The sequence below is a fragment of the Rhea pennata genome, chromosome 19 (genome assembly GCF_028389875.1).
Source record: "Rhea pennata isolate bPtePen1 chromosome 19, bPtePen1.pri, whole genome shotgun sequence".
NCBI lineage: Eukaryota > Metazoa > Chordata > Aves > Rheiformes > Rheidae > Rhea > Rhea pennata.
In genome coordinates this window covers 9,796,053-9,812,499 of record NC_084681.1, presented here as the reverse complement: position 1 = coordinate 9,812,499, position 16,447 = coordinate 9,796,053, and the positions used below count along the sequence as shown (strand labels likewise).

Genomic DNA, 16,447 nt, shown 5'->3' with positions numbered 1-16,447 from the left:
ACTACTTATTCTTGGTGTTTGAATTGTTCTTGTTTCTTCTATGTCATCTACTAAATGAGGTAACCCAGCCTGCAGACAGGACTCCAGATATAACAGATGTGTAAAACTGCTGTATCTTCCAGGTTGTTCTCCATTCATAGTGCTTCCCTCAGTGCTTGACCTGTGCACTGAAAATAAGTTTGGTGGAATCAGCTGCGCTGATACACACATCTCTTCTTAAATGAGGAATTTCATTTAGAAAACCGAAAAATACAGGTGAGAGGGCATTACTCTGTGTTTCTTGGTTGTTTTTTTTTTTCAAATTTTATATTGAACTTCATATCCTACTATGCAGTATTTATTTCATAGAGTTCAGCATTCCTCTCTAGACTAATTTAAACCTTTTGCACAACTTGCAGACAGTGTAGGAAATGGTTCTCCCTTTCCATTTCAGGATATTAAAGGATACACTGAATAGCATGAATAATGATGCAATAACTTTGAGTCTGCTGCTGACCTTTCATGTGGATAAAAACTGATCATCTTTCTCTTGTTCTTTCTTTTCCATCTCTAGCTTAGAAATTATCCCTGTCAATATCCTCATGTTCTAACTACTTAGGGCTCAGTCATGACTTTGCTAGGAGGTTTTAAAAAAGGTTCACTTTATCATTCCAAAAAAAGCACACTGTGACTCTGCCTTGTGTAGCCTTCGTGGACTGCACTGCACAGAGGAAAAAAAATGTGGAAGCTGCTTTCCTCTCATATTTTTTTCAGTTAACAAAGATGATGCAACACAGGTTTGAGGAACTTTGTATGTCTATCTTTCTTTCTGCAGCCATGTATCCAAAAAACTCCAAGTGTTGCTGCTCTTTGCTTTTTTTCATGTTTGTGGTTTGATTCTGAGACTTCATCCACGCCCCAGTCTTCTTTATAAAACCTGTCCGGGGTTGACTTGTACTATTTAATAGGGAAAATTCATCCAGATTCACTTTGGAACAACAGATAAACTGGCTTCCACGGACATTGAAACCCGTGAGTTGGAGCAAATCAGTGCATGTGCTTTAATGCAAGTCAGTGCATGTGCTCTGTGCTTTAATGACCTCAGGTTCCCCAGAGGACTAATGCCATTTCTCTTTTCATTAGACCTTCTGTAGAAATCCAGAGTGACCTTTCAGCTAGCCAGTGAAAGGAGCTATCACATTTTTTACCGGATAATGTCCAAAAAGAAGCCTGAGCTCACTGATCAGTGGCACCAGCGCAGGGTGCTTTCTGTTTGCGCCGTGCCCCGTGGCTACACCGGCACTAGAAAAGCGCACTGTCTACTTGCAGATCTGCTGCTTAAACCGACCCTCAGCCGGGGCACGGCAGCCCGCAGCCCCCGCGCTGCTCCGCGCCGCGCTGCCACGCGCGGCCTCGGGCGCCCCGCAGCGGCCGCGGCCGCTCGCTGCCGGCACCGCTCCAGCCGCGACCCGCTCGGACAGAGGCGCAGTCTGCCGGGAACGAGCCTCATCTTGCCATCACCGCACGCGCCGGTCCTGCTATAACTCACTGTTTCAGACCTTGCACTACACAACCTGCCCTGAGGTCTCTTTCACTGTTACAGCGTGCTGTGGACATCCTGGGCTTCAGCCCCCGTGAGAAGTTGGGGTGTACAAGCTGACAGAGCCCCTCATGCGCTATGGGAACATGAAGCTCAAGCAGAAGCAGCAGGAGGAGCCGGCAGAGCTGGACAGCACAGAAGGTAATGATGCCAGCTGAGTATGCTGGCTGGACAGGACCAAGAGACAAGCTAAGAGTTCACTTCAGGCTAGGAACCTGGTGTAGAACCTGGCCCAATACCTTGGGAACGATTTTGCATTCCAGAAACTACATTTTTTCAAGTTCATTGCAAGCTTGACAAAGTCATCTGTTTAATTTATGCTCCCCATGGGAACAAAGTGAGGGAAACATTAAGCACTACTGCTGCTGCCCTCTAGGCCTGGAACAGGAGTTTGGTGCAGTCTGAACCTGCCTTGAGGGGGAATACATTTTCCATGGGATTGCTGAGAAGCTTCCCTTCACAGCAGGTGCATCTGAGTAGGGACTAAAGTAGGCTGTTCATAATAGAAACATCCTAGGGGACTAGAATACCTTTTTTTTTTTTTTTTTTTTTTTTTTTTTGCCTTTGTTGAAGGAATTTGCTGTCTCTCTTCCTAGTGGCTGACAAAGCTGGCTACCTGATGGGTCTGAATTCTGCTGTTTTGCTCAAAGCTTTATACTACACCAGGGTGAAAGTTAAAGTGAAGTCTGTTGGATTACTATAGTGACAGGTGACCTATGAAGAACCTGCGCAGTACAGACTACAGTCATTGATACAAACCACAAACAGGCACAGTGACATTATATTCACTTTCTCACTCCCCACCACTTCCTTTCTTCATGTATTCTTTTTTCTTCTAGCCTATGGCCATCTTCTCCATCCTGAAAGAGGAGTGCATGTTCCCTAAAGCAACTGACACCTCTTTCAAGAACAAGCTCTGTGACCAACATCTGAGCAAGTCCAACAACTTCCAGAGGCACAAGCCTGCCAAAGGCAAGGTTGAGGCTCACTTCTACCTGGTGCACTGTGCTGGCACAGTGGACTACACCATCACTGGTTGGCTTGAGAAGAACAAGGACCCCCTGAATTAAACCCATGTGGGACTGTACCAGAAATCATCCTTGAAGTTACTGTCTTTCCTTCCCTTTCAGGGATGATCCATCAGGCAAGGATGAACTAAAGTCTATTTCTGTTTTTCCTCTCTGTTGCATTCCCGGGGCTTTCTATCAGACTATAACCTGACTCTGTTCTTGCAAGCACAGATGTGTCATTGGAGGTGAGTCGTCCAAACTGAGGTGGGAGCCAAAGTGCATAACTACAGAGAGCACTACATTCAAGTGGTAAAGAGAAGCAAAACACTGCAAATCCATGACAAAGTGGCAGGGAATGAGTCTTTCTTAACTTACTGTGTAGTGAATCATGTGCATGCTTACCTGTCTTCTAGACAGGTGTCAAGTATATATGCAAAGTGCAAGCAGTTTATAGTCTTTGGAGACATCTCTGTTTCTTGAGATGAACTGGAAGCACTAAGAGATGGAGAGGTTCACAGCCAACACCTTCAAGGAGATCACTCAACAGTTTCATATCCAGTTGAGCAGCAGAGGAGGATGACACGAGACAAAAATTAGTTCAGATGTCCTTCAAGGGCATCAGATGGTATTCCAATTTCTTGCCTTTTTTCACGGCTGAATACCAATAAGTTGGACAGACGATGGGCCCATCTTACCCAAAAATGGCCACACAGATTTCTACAATAAACCAATATTCTAGAAGCCTGGATACCAGGCAAAAAGAAGAGCCAGTATACAGCAGTAGTCAACTCGGCCATTATACGTATGGACAAAAGGGTTTGAAGCACAAGAGGGAATTGCATGGTGACTTGCCTACAGTTCAGTTTGGCTGACATAACAATATGCCTCTATAAGCTCCTAGGAAATTCTAGGAATGAATCAGATGTGATTCTTGCAGGTTCATCAACATAAGGAAGGAGAAAAGGTTATGGGGACAAAATTTTGGATAATGAATGAAATTTAGGGCAGAAAGACTCCATTTAAGTCTTGACTTAACTGGCTTCAACACTGCAGCAATTCTGAGAAGGCATTGAGCATCCTGGGTTTGCATGCCAGAGACTTTAAATTGTTTCATGCCTTAGGGATGCTAAAATCTCTAGTAGATCCCTATTCTTCATTTGGAACACAAGATTAGCAGATTTTTCTAAGGAACACTTTGCTTCATTGATAAAGGAGTGTCCTCTGCTGTGCCTCAGTCTTGTGGCCTTTTACCCTGAGTACAGAAAGATTTATAGCTATATCTAAGTGTAAAATATTGTGTCTAGTAGCACAGAATACACTGTTACGAAACTTACATATGTCAGGCCACAATGTTCTGTACCACCAAATCTGTATAGATTATAACACAATTTAAGTCATGGATCTGAGACAAAAATATACTGTACAGTAGTCAACAACCAACCAGCTGCAGTTTACATAAAACTCTGCAGCAGTGGGTCATTATTTCACATTAAAACGTAATGTTTATGTTGCTCTGAGGCCACAGAAATGAAGGTGGGACCTACAAAACATAACGCTTACTCTAATTATTCAGCTCTTATTTGCTTCTTCCAAGGTGATAGTGGTGGTGACAAGAAGGGCACCAAGAAGAAGGGGGGTTCTTTCCAGACAGTCTCTGCCGTGTTCAGGGTGTGTGAGTTTCCTCTTAAAACTTAGCCACACTTCCATGACACTGGAATGAAAACACAAAAGCTGTATAACTCTGAGCTCAAAACTCCACGTTTTGCTCTATCACAGGAAAATCTAAAAAAGCTGATGACTAGTACCTGAGAAGCACCTATCCTCACTTTGTGTACTGTCTGATTGTTAACACGACCAAAACACCTGGGAAGTCTGTCATTATACTCTGGAGACAGGAGGCGGACGAGAAATGGGCTGTTTAGCTTCTGCACCAATCTCTTCCAAAACGGCTCCCTTTGACAATCCCAGGGTTTGGCCTGCGGGACAGTGAACTTAATGAACCTTCTTGTGCTGTTCATCATGGCTGTAAAATTTTGGAACATTACAGAGTTCACAGCACTCACATATCGTACCCAGGCCTGCAGTGTGTGTGCAGAGCTGAAGCAGATAAAGATGCTATTGGTTAGAGCTGATTGAAAAATCTGTTTAGAGGTAATTGAAAAATCTGTTGTGAGTAATGATCTCATTAAGCTCTTTAGCCTGCTTGTGAATTGCTAATAAGAACCTATTTTAAGGACCACTGTGCCATTCAGAACTGCTGGGTTCAACAATTTCTATGTATTTGTTGTTAGGCTCTGACTCACTGAGATGGATGATTGTCACAGAAATGATGTTGTATTGTTTGTAACATTCCTTTTATAAGCTGCTGGGTGCTGCTTGAACCTGAAAGGCATTTTGATATGAAGTTAATTTTGTTCCTTTATTTAATTAAACATTAAGCTCTCATGAAGATTTCTGTCTCCAAGGACAGTCAAGTTTCAGAGGACTTTCATGTGGCTGGTAAGTTACACTACCTGGGGAGAGATTTGTCTGTGTGGGTTTTAGGTGTCTGTTACAAGGTCTGATATTGGTAGAATGGTAAGGTATAACAAAAGTAATAGAAGGACAAGTAAACTAGAGTTTAACACTTATTTAATCTGCTGAGGAAAGAAAAGACCTATTTCAAAATGTTTTCTTACTTTCTCTCTTCTGTGTCCCTGTGTAACCTTGAAGACCACAGGCAGGATTTAAACAACGTATGTGTCACATTCACATCTCAGCTATTCATCTAAACTCATTTTATATTCAATAGAGAGAAGCAGGCATTTTAAAGTATGACTCATCTGGCCCCTTTTACACATCTTTCTTAGGATGAGATGAATCACATCCTAGAAGAAAGTGCTTCACTCTGGCTGTAAATAAAACTCAGATGGAAATGTCCACTTTGCATATCCCTAAAGTGAAAAGAGAGGAATCCCGGTGAGTTCTTGATATTGAAAAGATGTAAGAGAAGAATTAAGGAAACCTCCTGAAATAGACATTTGAATGGATGATTTCACCAGATATCGCTGTCATTTTAACGTTCAGTTGACTGTTTTGACAGAGATGACTCAGAGGAATCTGACTTTTGTCTTTTTTAACAGAAAGTGAAGTTAGCAGTGTGTGAGCAAAGTTAAGGATTGTGAAGTGAAGGCACAGAACCTGGACTTTTTTTTTAAGCTGGCTTTAGGCTGTTCATGTTCAGCTTTTCCAAAAATTCCTTCATGTATGCATTTGCTAAATAAGCTGAAAAGGTAAAGTTAATGATAGGGACCATTCTGCATAAATTAATATCTCTAGCAGCTGATGGAAATCTCTGCATGATAAATTGATTCCAAGGATATTATATTCTACCAATTTTACTTTGTTCACAATACATTACAAATACAGTTATTTTATCCCATGGATATTTCAGAAGGAGAAAGACAATTGTTCCATTTTAATCATCAGTCTTTTACATGAAGTTAAAACGAGAGCTTAAAGCAGACATCATCCCGCTCATCCACTCCTGTGTCAAAAACCTATCTAGCTATCAAAAGCTAATAAAAGTTGAGGCTAGCCAATAAACTCAAAGATAAAATTTTAGATACCATGAACAGTCAATTGTCTAGATACTATATCCTACACTACATTGTGCCTCTTCTGCCTACAACCAATAAGGACACTGAAACTGTCCAGAATTTTTCAGTTTGTCTCCTAGAGCACTTGCTTTTGAGTTAATGTGGCCCTTTGCCTTTGGACACTGGATATTTACAAGTTCTACTAGTCCAGCATTCTGAGTGGTAAAGCTCAACTGGTTGTAGCAGGTCTCTGCAACATCTTTGAGTAGAAGACATGTCCTGTCTTCACTTCCTATATCATCTCCAGACAAAATGTTCCATCTTTAATCAAGAACTGCTGATGAAATTCAGCAAAGAGGAGATGATTCTTGAATGCCAATATATTTGAGGAATATTGGGCCAAAAAAAGAAAGGGGTGAGTTACGATGAGAATTATGATGAATATATCTTGTTTTTAAGGCGAAATGAACCATTTCTTGGTGATCCATCAGCTGTGGTTCGATGGGAATCTAGAAGGCATTAGGATTTGTAGGAAGGGATTTCCGAGTAGAATCCTATACGCAGACTTTAAGCAACAGTGAGTATTTAATTATTATTTTCTGTTACCTTAAGGTAAGGTCTCAGGCCACAACTTAAGACTTTTCTGGTGAAATGGTGGACAGACACCCCCTGAATCAGATTGGTTTAGTGATGTTTGAGGGAACCAGGTCATAAAAACCATCTTAGTTCACTTCAGTCTTTTTCCTTTTGGGTCAGACCAGAGGTCCTGTTTCATCAAAACCCGTATAACTTCTAAATGGTAGTCAAATCATGATGATTCAGAGGGATGCAAAATGCTTCTAATGCAATGTATAAAGTGTCATTATAGATTGTTCTTTGTAATCTTCAGAGTATAGATATGAAAATCATACACATTCCAACAGCGCCACCTTACAGTGCACTAAGCATGCCAAAATCCAAGGCTTTGCTAGTGTTGTGACACTGGCCTGCATCCTGTGCCTTGCTTTCCTTATCTGTAAAATGGAGGTGATGAAAGTGGCTAATGAGCTCCTTTGCTGTAAAATGCTCTGTCAGAACAATAGCATCTTCCACGCTGACCTGACATGAAAAGCTCTTCCCCAGCAAGGAAACATAGCCTACCTGCTTTATCCATTCCTTTTTATTTTAGCAAAATATGACATATATACATACATCTGTCATTTTGTGACAAGAGTACTCAGACTTTGAGGAAGGAGATTCTTGGACCCAGGACCTCCCTGAAAAATTCCCACCACTTGATGTTTAATTCAGCAAGGCATTAGCTGGTCTCAATTGTTTTATTGTAATTAGATGTGAGAGGTGAAGGGATATCTCCATAACGACCATGCGACAGAACCAAGAAATAATTTACAATTCAAAGTAAATGTGCTGAAGTTCAATAGGAACTTCAATAGAAATCTATTATACAGAATAAATTCATTGTGTCATTACAAGTACCTAGATTTTACATATTCTTTCAATGTAGGTTTAAGGAGAGTAAGAACTGCTTCAATATAAAAAGTCACCCATGCTCATTGCTATATCTAACGAACCCCCTTGAGAAGGATTAGATGGTTCTGTCCATGAAACTAGATTAACTTAATCATTATATTACCTTGCAAAATGCTAAGATTACTGTTAATAGTTACAGATTAATACTGTGCCATTTTTAGCTTTAGCTCAAGGATTCAGCTGTAGGACTTGTGGGCTTGGAGTTCTGCATGCAGGTGGAATACAGCTGATTTCTGCTGGTTGTTTTAATTACTCTTCTACTTTAATCAGAAGAAGGTCACTCAGGTTAGTGAAACTAGATCAGAAGAAAAGGCTGACATGTTCTCACTATGTTCTTCCTAATTCCTGGACCTGCAAACACTCTTAAGTATGCATATTAAGTTTGTGTGTAACAATATACTGAGTTATTGCACAGCCAACAGATTCCACTAGAGAGTATATATGTCCCCTTGTCGTCAAATTCTGTTCGGCCGTGACAGTATTTCAGGAGGCATTCAGTTGCTTTCGGACAGCTCAGCTTCCCATAACACTGTGTTATGATAATATGCTGGCTGCCATTCCCCTACCCTGTTTGCAACTAGTGCCTTGCAACCTGTCTTACCACAGGTACAAGATTCTTAATGCCTTGGCCATTCCAGAAGGCCAATTCACTGACAGCAAAAAGGCTTTGGAGAAGCTTTTTTCCTCCATTGATGTTGGCCACAACCAGTACAGATTTGGCCATACACCTTTTGGAAGAGTGGATATAATTAATGGCAAAAAATACTGTTTGCTGAAAGTATTTCTTGCACATGAAATCAGCCTTCATGATGATTAGGAAACAAAGAAAGAGTATAGAAAAATTTTTTGCAGTTGGGGGTATGTGTGAGGGGTAGGTCTGTCAGTCCTGAGGACACTACACCACCAGAATGATCAGTGTGGCTGTCTGCTACTAGAACTAGTGCTGTCCATTTCTCACCACCACAAAGTGAACTCACTGACATCACTTCATGTTAGGCATGCTCTGACAGGTTTAGACAGTTAGACCCTTAGACACATACACATCTTGCTCCCACATCAAAAGTAATGTTTGATGGGATATTGATCCTTTGATTAGCACAGCCAAGGCAGTGATATCTCTGGACACAAAGCCCAAGCACCAAGAAGCAAGCAGTACCATAACGGACATCACCATGTATGGTTCTCAAGTCATCTATAATTCAGTTTGCAGAGTAAATTCTGAGACTGAGTATTGAGACACAGAACGGTAGAGCACATCAAAGGGACAGTAGGATTATCATATTATATGGAAAGTTAGCTATTTGTTTTAATAACTATTGGTGAGACAGAGCTTCCACAACCTACTTTGGAGAAGTTCTTAAACAACATTGCAGTGGCAACTTGCCTGAATCAAAGGAAAACTGAGGATATGAACAGCAAACTGAAATGTCTCCAGCTGTTAAATCTTGATTCTCTAGGGACTTCCATGACTGCCTTGTACTACCCTGCATCAGCTTTCACTGGCTATATATCTGGCTAGCTGTCAAACTAATTAACCCTCTTTCATGTTCCAGGTTTTCTTCAAAGCAAGTCTTCTAGGACTCCTAGAACAGATGAGATGAGATGCTCATACGTAAGCTATGTGCAGAGGGTATCTCATGAGAATTGAATTTAAAAAGATGAATGAAAGAAGGTAATATAGGAACATACTAACAGCTGTATAGTGTCATAGCAAGACAAAAATGACCTGCAGCTTCTGATTCCGTCTCTGAGTAACCTCCATTTTCAAATTGTACTTCCTATTCTGTTGCTGCTCATTCCCTTCTCTTTTCAACTCTCCCATGTGAACAAACATGTAATGGGGTCAGATTCTCCACTGCTTTCTATCCAGTCTTGTCATTTACACCTAAGCAAAGCAAATACAAAGTAGATATAAAACAATACTACTGGTGTGAACAAAGGAAATTCTCCCTGGGCTACGCTGTAAACCCACATCACAGTTAAGCAATCACCAGTGGAACAATCAAAAGTGCCACAGTAAATACAATGTGCTCCTAACTGTACTCTCTGAATTTGGATAAAATATAGGCTGTTTTCACATCTGCTGACCATTATAATACGGAGCCAGGAGTAGGGCTGTTTTTCTGTCAGCACATCAGCCTAGTATTTCATGTCTTTTTCTCCAGAGCCCACTTAGTCAAGGATTATTTCAGGCTTCTTTAATCCATTCATGGATGGTAAGCCAGAAAACCAAGAATCAGGTTTAACTAAATTAACTAACTTCTGGGTTAGCATACTTTTAACAGTACCTGTTAATTTCAGATTTTGATTTATAAAAAAACTCCTGAGATGATCACTGCCTTCAAAGTGTTGACTGACTCTTCTCTGACTCCCCAGTTTCTCACTGTTTCACTGCTGGCAGAGTCCTTCCTGTTGTCTGTCTTTCTTAAAAGTCACATTTTGCTATGGAATTTTCTATCCGCTCTGCTGAAGAGTTACTCCTATCTTCTATGTGTTTTCCTCAGATAATGCACACCCATCAACCATGGTTTTCACAGCTCTAAAGGCTTCATTCAGCACTTGAGAGAGAATTAAACAGATGGGCCTACATTACTGCAGTGATGGCTTTGAGCCACTACTCCTCTGGGAGGCAACAGATACCTTTTCTGGTATTCTGCCTAGAATACATAACAGTAATGTTACTCTGGGCAAAATTTTTGTGTGTTGATCACGTTGCTCAAAATATTAGTTACAGTGGAAGTTGCAGGCTAAATCTAGGTTGTGCAATGATGCTTTGCCACTAGGCTATCTTGGCTGAGAGAGAGGTTAGAAAATGATGGAGCAAGGTTAGTTCAATGTGAATGAAGTGGAAGAAAGTCTGACCTGTCTCAGCAGAGCTAGGGGAGCTTGTTAAAGACACAGTCATCCAGCACTCCAAAAGATGACTTAGAAATGCTATTAGTGTTACAAACCTACCTCTAAGCTTATGCATCCATGAAGTCTGTTGCTCTGCCCACCCACTATTAAGCTTACAGATTCTCTGCAGGCTCCTTATTATGACTTAACACTGATTTTTCTACTGCATACTATTATAGTCAACCTATCTAAACAGTTGAAGCATGGGCTTATTGCCCACTTTCTAAACCATGACCCAGCAGGGCAGTTCTCCCATGAGCACCTCCCATGCATTACCATGATTTGCCTAGAAACTGTGCCCTTAGTTGTGCCATCCATTTCCTGGAGATGATGCTTTAACAGCATATGTTGCCTTTTATCATTTTTTGATAAATATAATATGCCTTCTATATGCTCTGACAGGAGAGTAAAAATCTAGCTGATGTTGAAGAGATGTGAAAGACTCATTAGTTTCCAGCTGGATTTTACTTTTAAAATTAAAGAATAAGTGAAAGAGTTTGAAGAAGAGATGAATGCTGAACTGACAGCAAAGAGGAAACTGGAGGATGGATGCTCTATACTGAAGAAAGATATTGATGATCTTGAACTGACTCTGGCCACAGTGGAAAAGGAGAAACATGCAGCAGAAAATAAGGCGACAGAGGAATCAGAAGTATTGCTCTGATTGGGTTCCCCAGACACCTTTCAGTTCTGTGAAAAGTTCTGGGACTCCTAAGCACTCTGAAAGGAAGTGCCCAAAGCATAGGAGAGGCTGCTTAATTACCTGGGTTTTTTTTGTTTTTTTTTTTTGTTTTTTGTTTTTTTTTTTTTTTTTTTTTTTTTGTTTGGTTTTTTTGTTAAAATTATAGCTTTCTGATAGGAAAAATATATTTCCTGTTACAGATGGTTCAAAAAGAGTTAACAGATTGTTAAGGTGCATGATAGAATTTGCATATTTGACTATTTGCAGCCAAAAGGAATCAGTATATTTGTGTATCCTGTGGATAATGGAGGACTAGTGTGGTTGTGAGTTACTCAGTGCAGAACGGCTGTGTATTTTCTTCCTCGTTTGCATTAAAGAAAACTGATTTTGTAGCTGTCAAACAGTTTCTTACGGTTATTTTGTATTTAAGAAGTCCAGGTCTCAACTAGAATGGACATCCTCTCCTCCCATTGATTTGACTATTTGATGGAAGTTCTTTCTCACTTCTCAGGCTCACTCTTAAGTGTAGGTAGGAGAGTCTAAACCATGTGATCACTAACTCATTTATCTCCCAGCAAAAGCATAGATCTCTTCTTTAGATATATCTAAACAATCAATGTGAAGAGACAGAATTCAAATATATGTGTTAGAATTCAAAACCCCAGGTCTGTGATGACAGTGTCCAGTCCTGTCATGGAAACAGCATTAGAAGACATGTAATTATTTCTTGAAGTTCCCTTCATTACCATCACTGGGAAAAATACTGAACCCTAAGTTTGTGATCATGGGTATGTTGGGTATTTCTCCACTAATGTTTACAGGAAACCTACTTGGTGCTAGGTGTTAGGATGAGGGAGTATCTTTTTAGCTATAAAGGTCATATGGCTAAAGCATGTAATAGGGTGGACTTCCCTTATTCATAGTTTCAGGCATTCCTATCCAAACAATACAAGCAGGAAGCAAGTGTCAGGCAGACTAATGCAGAGAACCTGATGTGTTTGAGATAAGGCTGCTAGTGTACAATGCTCCATGAAGTACAAGGAATAAGTTCTCAAGACAGATGCTATGTCCTGCAGTCCAGTTAAGAGCTCTACATTTGTGATTAGCTGTTCCAAGGGCAGAGGCTTCTTTGGCATGCTATCATGTTCGTTCCACTTTTACAGAAACCTTAACATGGATACGACTATGTTTGGCAGTTGGTAATATTTTCTGAAACAATCTCACTTGCACAGAGCTCACAGCTGTGTACCTAGCAAATATATCACATGCAGAAAATGCATTTTTTTTTGAGTAAGAGCAACTCAGGGGGCTTTAGTGAATCCCACTGTGGAAGAGCTTGCAGGGGTAGGTGCAGATATAGCACACTTTCCACTACAGCATCCAGCAGGAAAGGGTTAGGAGTCAAGAACATCTAAAGCAAGAATTTCTACTATTGCAGGACCAAAGAGGTATGACTGTCAGACATGACACTAGTTGCTACCCTCATGATGAACGATACAGACCTTCTGGAGAAAGTGTTTTGGCAACACCCGTGCAAAATTTTTCATGGGTGCACTCACTGTGTTCTCAGTTTGTCATTTCTCAAAGCACCCCATTCTCTGCACTTATCATAGCATGAATGCTGCCTATTATAGTAAGAATCTTACTGAAGAGATGGCAGCTCTGGATGAGAATATTTCTAAACTCATTAAGGAGAATGGCCCTTCAAGGGGCTCACCAGCAGATATTCGATGACCTGCAAGCTGAGGAGGACAAAGTCACCATGCTCACCAAAATCAAGACCAAACTGGAGCAGCAAGTGGATGATGTCAGATAAAGTTTTGGGGTTGCACAAGTGGATGCTCTGACATATTAGGAGAGACTAGAAATCTGTGATTGGAAGTGTAAACAATACTGAAAGCAGCTAAGCCAGCTCTTAACAATTTCATCCAATAAATCATTTCCATTTGACTGCATATTGGGGAATACAGTATATCTTTCATCTTTCCCTGGCTATTCAGACTATGACTATGCTTGTTCATCAATGGGTATGCTAACTTTGGTGCCCAGTTCAAACCAATTAGTTGGAGCAGTATGTCTGTGGCAGTTTGAAGCCTGCTGTAGACTGATTCATGGTCTCTTACTCTGCAAAGTGGATATACACTTGGAAGGTAGAGACATTCAGGATTTGTCAGCATTTTGCAGTCTGTATGCTATGAACTGCAGCCACTGAAAAATGTTAACTTCTGTATATTGCAAAAACTTGCACTTTGACTGCACACTGCCAAGCAGTGACCAGTTTCATATCCAAAACCAAACTACAATAGCATCTCTGATCCTGCAGCAAGAGGTTAGTGCAGTGGGCTGAGAAGCACCTACACACTCTGATTATTTTCCCTGTTTATACATTTCCAAATCTAGTTAGTGTTTTTTTTTTGTTGTTTGTTTTTTTAAGATCAAGAAGAATTACTTTCAACGTGTATTTTATGTGGTTTAGCTTAAAGTCTCTGGAACAATAGAAGACACTGCAAATGGACCTCGAAAGATCAAATAAAAACCCTGGAGAGGCATCTGAAAATGTCTCATGGATTTGGAAAATGATAAGCAACAGATGGATGACAGGCTGAAGAAGTATAGCACTGACTTTATGTTCTGAATTCTGAAATTCAGATTTTGTCTTAAATATTGAATTTGCTTTCTTGTTCTTCATCAGAAATGATTTTGAAATTGGTCAGTTGCAAAGTAGAATTGAGGATGAACAGGCTTACAGTTCACAGCTGCAAAAAAATTAAGGAGCTTCAAGTAAAGTCTAAGACTTCTTGGAATTTAGGAAACAGGCAAATATTTCTTGGTATTAATGGATATTTACTGTTCTACAAAAATATTTTGTTACAATGAATGAAACAATTAACATGGACTCTAGGTGTAATTCCCATCTCAGGGTACTTTTCCAGAGGCTCTGGCCTGTGCTGGTTGCTTACTCTACAAGAGATTTCTTAAACTAAGCTCATATCAAGCTTTGAAAATGGATCAGATACTAAGTTATAACAGTAGTGAAGACTGAGAATTACCTTTCTAAGAAAATAACAGAATGTGACATAATTTGTCATGATCAGAGTGGATATTATCTTTTAAGTGCAGAGATAGGACAGTTCCCTTAAGTGCTAAATATTCCATAATTGCTTATTACAAGGTTCCTTCCACCTTGTTTACTGATGAAGACAGAACACTGTTTGATTTTGGCCTGACTTTTTGCATATTTCTAAGGAATTCACATTACCTTACATTTTCCAGTGCCATATGCCTTTAGCAATGTGCAATACTACAGCCTTCATAAAATAATACATTAATTCTGAGCCATAACATAAAATGAAATATCAGATCATAAATTTCTGTTGCTCCAAAACGGAATATTGCCTGTCCTAAGACACAGTTCAGTGAAATTTTTCATGGTGCTTCATTCTGTATGCTAATATAAACAGAAGTGAATATTTTCCTCTCTATTCCTTAATGCTGATTTCAAATTGTTTATTTGGAAGTCCTTGTTTAACCAAATAACATTCATAGGCTCATATAGAAGAATTGGAGGAAGAAATTGAAGTTGAATGTGCAGTCTGTGCAAAAACTAAAAAGGAGCAAGTTGACATCTCCAGGGAGCTAGAGGAGATCAGTGAGTGCCTGGAAGAAGCAGGGGGAGCTACAGCAGCTCAGACTGAGATGAACAAGAAGCGTGAGGCAGAATTCCTGAAGATGCGTCGGGACCTGGAGGAGGCCACTCTGCAGCATGGAGCCACAGCTGCTGCCCTGCAGAAGAAGCATGCGGACAGCACAGCCGAGCTTGGGGAGCAAATAGACAACCTTCAGCGCGTCAAGCAGAAGCTGGAGAAGGAGAAGAGTGAGTTGAAGCTGGAGACTGACAACTTGGTCAGTAACATGGTGTCCATCTCCATAGCCAAGGTAGAAGGAAGGAAGCACTTCTGATTACTGTTGTTCTTTAGAACATAAAAAAAAAAAAAAAAAAAAAAAAAAAAAAAAAAAAAAGCTAAAATATATGCCTCCTGTGCCTTCACAGAGCAATCTGGAAAAGATGTGCTGAGCTCTCAAAGACCAGTTCAGTGAAATCAGAACGAAAAATGATGAACATATGCAACTAATTAATGATTTGAGCACGCAGAAAATTCATCTACAGATTCAGAATGGTGTGTCCTTAGACTAAATGTTATTAATTGTATTGTGCCAAGTTCTTAAATGTGCTGCCTGAATGCCTGTGTATTTTCTAATACATTCATCACTGGGTGATCTGAACAAAACTCAGACTGTGGAATTTCCTCCTGATGGCAGTTATGGAAATTCTACCCACTGAAACACAAAAACCAAACTGAAGAAAGCACTGGTAACCAAACTAATGAGTGGGTTCATGATCAGTTTATCCCCTTTCCTTTGAGGCCAGCACAGCCTTTCTTTGATAGCTCTTTTTTTTTTTGTACCTGGTGGGAATGAAATTGTTTCTTTCCCTTCATTTTACCACACTAAACTCCAACTCCTTTAATCTCTTCCCATATGGCCTGCTCTTCTCATTCATATGTTATGTCTAGTGTCCCTGTCTTAAAAAAATAAATAAAAAAAATAAAAAAGGCATTTTCTCATTAGGTGAACTTAATTGGCAGCTGGAGGAAAAGGAGTGCTCAATTTCTCAGTTGACAAGAGGCAAACATGCTTTCATTCAATGGATAGAGGAGCTGATGGGGCAACTGGAGGAAGAAAACAAAGTGATTTATTTTAATTGATCAGTTGGCCCAGAAAATTTTAAAATAAATCAATGACCTACAACAATAAATGACAGTTCTCCAAGAAAAATTAAGATAGTGAAAATTTTCAACTTTGCCTTGGAGTATAATACACAGAAGGCTCACTAGAAACAAAATAAGGAAGCAGTTTAAGCTTGTCTTGCCATCCTTTCTGAAGTTCAAACACAAGATAGAGGAAGCAAATGAAAATAGCTCTGTATGTATACTTTACTGCTACAGGAAATCCCTGAGACAAAGAATACAGTAGAAACCAAAGAGGAAAAAAAATAAAGAAAAAATAGGAGTACAGGAATGCCCAGGATTAGATATGACAACAGAGTTTAAAGTGTCTTCCACCTTCAGATAAACACCACATTCTACAGGAAAAGCTTACACGGAAGCTTCCT

The 16,447-nt window shown here is 40.1% G+C and overlaps 1 pseudogene; it reads left to right on the top strand.

Annotated features, from left to right (window-relative positions):
* The first annotated feature begins 12,970 nt into the window (after positions 1–12,970).
* Positions 12,971–16,040, top strand: LOC134149204 (myosin heavy chain, skeletal muscle-like; annotated as a pseudogene).
* Positions 16,041–16,447: the final 407 nt, after the last annotated feature.